The sequence below is a fragment of the Borostomias antarcticus genome, assembly GCF_949987555.1.
Source record: "Borostomias antarcticus genome assembly, chromosome: 12".
In the NCBI taxonomy this organism is placed as follows: Eukaryota; Metazoa; Chordata; class Actinopteri; order Stomiiformes; family Stomiidae; genus Borostomias; species Borostomias antarcticus.
The window spans coordinates 15,679,752-15,686,161 of record NC_140245.1 but is presented as its reverse complement, the minus strand read 5'-3'; positions in this window follow the sequence as shown (position 1 = coordinate 15,686,161).

Sequence of the window (6,410 nt, the reverse complement as noted above, 5' to 3'; positions counted from 1 at the left end):
TATGATGGGGAAGAATTACACTATTAATTTGATTTCCAGGCATGGCATATACATGGCATGCTTACTTGCAATGGTAATAATGCCTTCAGGTAATAACACTAACTATGCTTGATTAATTTGATGTATAATGTGGCAAATGCTATAGTAGCATCAGCCCACTATAGCTAAATAATGCCAGACAAGATTACAGACTGTAATCAATGTATGAACAATGTCACATTGATCATGCTCAACATTATGTTAAAATTGAAATACATCAGACCTCCGAACGTAACGTTAGCATTAACTAACGTTAACCCTAAGCCGTTAGCATTAGCTACCGTTAGCATAGCTCCCTAGCCTATCAATATAGTTGATGTTAATATAAAGAAATGTAACATTAGATAATGTTAGCTAAGTTATTCAACATTGACCCACTTACCCTCTAGATCTTTTCCAACGATGTCCTAAAGTAACCACATGTCATGATCATTTGCATCATAGACATACGTTCATATCTATGATTAGCATCATCGTAGCAGCTTCATTGCTAAAAGCTTAGAATGTTAGCCGACGTCATTACATGACTTCCTATCCAATCAGAGGCAGAGTAGGGCGGGTCTTCCTATGGTCACGTGTTTCCCGCCGAGCTCGCAGGACTCACGAACGCGCGACCAGCGTCCCCGAGGCTCGTGCACAGCACATGTTTCAAATGGGCTCGTTACAGGTATTGGTGGCTTCAAAAACAAACAAAACCCCATTGAATTAAAAGTTTATATTGATTAGATTGGTCTCTGATGCTGAATGATACCGAGAAAAATTTAGTTTTCCTTTTCTAGCCCTATCTATCATCATCCACTAACATGGGAAATAAGGTTCTTGGGCCGCATGCCGTGACGTGCCTTGCAATACCGGGCTTGGCCTGAAAGCCCATGGTGGCTTCAATGCGCCAAGCTGATCCTGGGGGCTTGGTGCCAGTGGGGAAGACCTCCAGGCCCTTGTTCTTGTTGAGGGTGGTGTGTGCTGCCACCTGCTGGAGGTAGGACTCAGTGCAGTGCAGTAGGGCTGCCAGTCTTGTCCCTGGAAATCTGCAGGGTAAGCCAGCCTCAGTCACAGCTTCGACATCAAAACAACACAAGACTGCAGGTAAACAACACAACACCAGTGAGTGACAATGAGTAGGCTACACACAGTTGGCTACCTGGCTTGACACAGCATACGTCTGCTGCCATTTCTTTTCATTCTATGTATTGATTTGAAGAACGTTTGTGAGTGTGTGTGTGTGTGTGTGTGTGTGATTGCAATCTGTGTTTGCTTAGATAGAATCTGAGGCATTTTCAGTGATGATTCTGTTCATTTCATCTTGGTAAAAAATCTGTTGAATATGAAATCATACAGTACTAAGTATGGTGAGTGTAGGTCTATTCAGACTGAGCAGTGATCAGAGGGGTGTGTCTCCTTGCAGGCCACTCCCCCGTCTCTCTGAAAGCCTGCAGGTGCAGCCTGTAGAGGATGGAGCTTTCTCTGGCTGCACCAAGCTACTTCTCCACATGGTCAGAGAGCCGAGCGCAACATGACCACATGCGCAGCCTGGAACCCAGCAATCTGGTTCACACGCGCACGCACGCACACACACCAAGCCCCCAGGATCAGCTTGGCGCATTGAAGCCACCATGGGCTTTCAGGCCAAGCCCGGTATTGCAAGTCAAATCAAGGCATGCGGCCCAAGAACCCTTATTTCCCATGTTAGTGGATGATGATAGATAGGGCTAGAAAAGGAAAACAAAATTTTTCTGGGTATCATTCAGCATCAGAGACCAATCTTATCAATATAAACTTTTAGTTTTAGGGGTTTGGGGGTTTTTGAAGCCACCAATACCTGTATTGATATACCTGTATGTGCTGTGCACGAGCCTCGGGGACGCGCTGGTCGCGCGTTCGTGAGTCCTGCGAGCTCGGGAAAGCACGTGACCATAGGAAGACCCGCCCTACTCTGCCTCTGATTGGATAGGAAGTCATGTAATGACGTCGGTTAACATTTGCTATTAGCAATGAAGCTTATGATCATGCTAATCATAGATATGAACGTATGTCTATGATGCAAATGATCATGACATGTGGTTACTTTAGGACATCGTTGGAAAAGATCTAGAGGGTAAGTGGGTCAATGTTGAATAACTTAGCTAACATTACCTAATGTTACATTTCTTTATATTAACATCAACTATATTGATAGGCTAGGGAGCTATGCTAACGGTAGCTAATGCTAACGGCTTAGGGTTAACGTTAGTTAGTTAATGCTAACGTTACGTTCGGAGGTCTCAGATGTATTTCAATTTTAACAATGTTGAGCATGATCAATGTGACATTGTTCATACATTGATTACAGTCTGTAATCTTGTCTGGCATTATTTAGCTATAGTGGGCTGATGCTTGCTGCTGCTACTATAGCATTTGCCACATTATACATCAAATTAATCAAGCATAGTGTTATTACCTGAAGGCATTATTACCATTGCAAGTAAGCATGCCATGTATATGCCATGCCTGGAAATCAAATTAATAGTGTAATTATTCCCCATCATAGCTCATTGTACACTGATATAATCATTCTCCTTGCCTTTGCTAATACTCATCTCTTTTATCAAACTTTGTGCTAGGAAAGAAATCTGGCTGTGATTCGTCGCTAGTGCTCATCCAGGCTGTTGTCATCTCCCGCCTGGACTCCTGCAACTCCCTACTTGCTGCCATCCTGCAGCGTTGGCCATCAGACTCCTGGAGAAAGCTGCTGCTGACCTGGTGTTCAACAGCCCCATGCTCTTCCACAAAACTTCCCTACTCTGTTCTCTGCACTGGCTCCCTGCGCTGTCCCATCCAGTTTAGGACTGTGGTTCGAGCCTACAGGGCAAATGAACAGCTCCCTCCGACCTCCAGGCTGTGGTCAAGCTCTGCTGCCTTGAGGTGATTGGTTCCCCAGTTGCTCCAAGCCCCCCTACGGCAGATTGGCGTGGCCATGGCTTTTTTCTGTCCTGGCCTCACAATGGTGGGAACTGTCCACTGATGTCAGTACAGCAGAGTCGCTGCCCATCTTTCGCCGCATGCTGAAAATTCACCTGTTCAAGATGTGCCCTGGACCCTTCCTTTTAACACCTATTTTATTTGTTCTTGTACTTTGTCTTTAGCAACAGGTTAAGCTCTTAGACGCTTGTTTAGAAAGGAGATGCACTTATGAGTTCTAGCGAGCAGTGGTACTGTAGTGAAGCTGCAGTGTCACTAATGAAAGACTAATGGGGTGCACCTGAACTGCGGACGCTGACAGAGGCTCTGATCACCCTCAGCTGGACTTGATTGCTGAGGGGTGGACTAAGAAAGCAGAGCCAGTCGGGCAGTCTGGGGAGCGGAGCTTCATCTCCCTCAGGGCAACTAGTCTGACGAAGCAATTGTTAACTTGCACTCACGGGAGAGGATAACATGCCTGTCTAGCCCAGCTTAAACTATGCGCCCATGTACCAGTGTGCCGACTCAGGGTGATATCTAGTTTGTTTGCAATTGAGTGTGCCTGCCTATACAGGGTGATCCAGTGTGGAATTTACTGTTTGTGTGCGCGTGTGTGTGTGTTTGTGTAAACGTTGAGTGCCATACCGAGTGCCCACCTACGTGGGGTGAATTGCTGTGATGCTGGGTGTGGCTATTCTGATACTGGATGGACAGACCTGTCTGAGGGAGAGGTGTCACCGATTGGCCAGACTCCCATCAGGCCCACAAAGAACCTGCTGTTTCATGAGTTGGTGCAATAAATGACATGTTTTCTTAGGTTGTTGTCTAGTGTGCTGTTGTTGTTCTCAGCTCTCTTAACACCGGACTATACCAGGGACTAAAGGTGGTGGCAGCCCCTTTGCCTACAGTTAATACCCACACCTAGACCAAGGTTCATTACAGTACTCTTGCATACCTACAGTATGTTAAATGCACTTAATGAAAGTTGCTTTTTATAATTGTCTGATAAATGACTAATGTAATGCTGTTTTCTGGAGATCTCCTGTCCACCGTGGAATTCATTAGTCTGTTCTAAGGATGTACTCTTGGAAAACTACGAGCTCACATTAACTTTAGTTTATTTTCAATTAACTTGGACTGTTTCCCCTCCTTCAGTCATAAAACATGTCAAGTGTTTAAGATTTGATACCTGTTTTAAGTGATGGAGTATTAATGTACAAAACATTCATATCGGCTGGGCCTACAGTTGGTCTAAAGAAGTGACTTTCTAACAGCTCCCACTCTTCTAGGAGGCCTTTCTATAAGATGTTGGAGTGTGTCTGTGGGAATTTTTGCCCATTCATCCAGAAGAGCATTTGTAAGGTCACACTGCTGTTGGACTAGAGGGCCTAGCTGACAATCTCCGTTCTTCATGTAGTTCATCCCAAAAGTGTTCGCTTCGCTGGGGTTGAGGTCAGGGCTCTGTGCGGGCCAGTCAAGTTCTTCCACACCAACCTCACCCAACCATGCCTTTATGGACCATTGTAGGTTCAGTAATATGTAGGTGTCCCAATACTTTTGTCCATTTAGTGTAAATGAAAGTCACTTCTTTAGACCAACTGTAGGCCCAGCCGATATGAATGTTTTGTACATTAATACTCCATCACTTAAAACAGGTATCAAATCTTAAACACTTGACATGTTTTATGACTGAAGGAGAGGAAACAGTCCAAGTTAATTGAAAATAAACTAAAGTTAATGTGAGCTCGTAGTTTTCCAAGAGTACATCCTTAGAACAGACTAATGAATTCCACGGTGGACAGGAGATCTCCAGAAAACAGCATTACATTAGTCATTTATCAGACAATTATAAAAAGCAACTTTCATTAAGTGCATTTAACATACTGTAGGTATGCAAGAGTACTGTAATGAACCTTGGTCTAGGTGTGGGTATTAACTGTAGGCAAAGGGGCTGCCACCACCTTTAGTCCCTGGTATAGTCCGGTGTTAAGAGAGCTGAGAACAACAACAGCACACTAGACAACAACCTAAGAAAACATGTCATTTATTGCACCAACTCATGAAACAGCAGGTTCTTTGTGGGCCTGATGGGAGTCTGGCCAATCGGTGACACCTCTCCCTCAGACAGGTCTGTCCATCCAGTATCAGAATAGCCACACCCAGCATCACAGCAATTCACCCCACGTAGGTGGGCACTCGGTATGGCACTCAACGTTTACACAAACACACACACACGCGCACACAAACAGTAAATTCCACACTGGATCACCCTGTATAGGCAGGCACACTCAATTGCAAACAAACTAGATATCACCCTGAGTCGGCACACTGGTACATGGGCGCATAGTTTAAGCTGGGCTAGACAGGCATGTTATCCTCTCCCGTGAGTGCAAGTTAACAATTGCTTCGTCAGACTAGTTGCCCTGAGGGAGATGAAGCTCCGCTCCCCAGACTGCCCGACTGGCTCTGCTTTCTTAGTCCACCCCTCAGCAATCAAGTCCAGCTGAGGGTGATCAGAGCCTCTGTCAGCGTCCGCAGTTCAGGTGCACCCCATTAGTCTTTCATTAGTGACACTGCAGCTTCACTACAGTACCACTGCTCGCTAGAACTCATAAGTGCATCTCCTTTCTAAACAAGCGTCTAAGAGCTTAACCTGTTGCTAAAGACAAAGTACAAGAACAAATAAAATAGGTGTTAAAAGGAAGGGTCCAGGGCACATCTTGAACAGGTGAATTTTCAGCATGCGGCGAAAGATGGGCAGCGACTCTGCTGTACTGACATCAGTGGACAGTTCCCACCATTGTGAGGCCAGGACAGAAAAAAGCCATGGCCACGCCAATCTGCCGTAGGGGGGCTTGGAGCAACTGGGGAACCAATCACCTCAAGGCAGCAGAGCTTGACCACAGCCTGGAGGTCGGAGGGAGCTGTTCATTTGCCCTGTAGGCTCGAACCACAGTCCTAAACTGGATGGGACAGCGCAGGGAGCCAGTGCAGAGAACAGAGTAGGGAAGTTTTGTGGAAGAGCATGGGGCTGTTGAACACCAGGTCAGCAGCAGCTTTCTCCAGGAGTCTGATGGCCAACGCTGCAGGATGGCAGCAAGTAGGGAGTTGCAGGAGTCCAGGCGGGAGATGACAACAGCCTGGATGAGCACTAGCGACGAATCACAGCCAGATTTCTTTCCTAGCACAAAGTTTGATAAAAGAGATGAGTATTAGCAAAGGCAAGGAGAATGATTATATCAGTGTACAATGAGCTATGATGGGGAATAATTACACTATTAATTTGATTTCCAGGCATGGCATATACATGGCATGCTTACTTGCAATGGTAATAATGCCTTCAGGTAATAACACTATGCTTGATTAATTTGATGTATAATGTGGCAAATGCTAAAGTAGCAGCAGCAAGCATCAGCCCACTATAGCTAAATAAT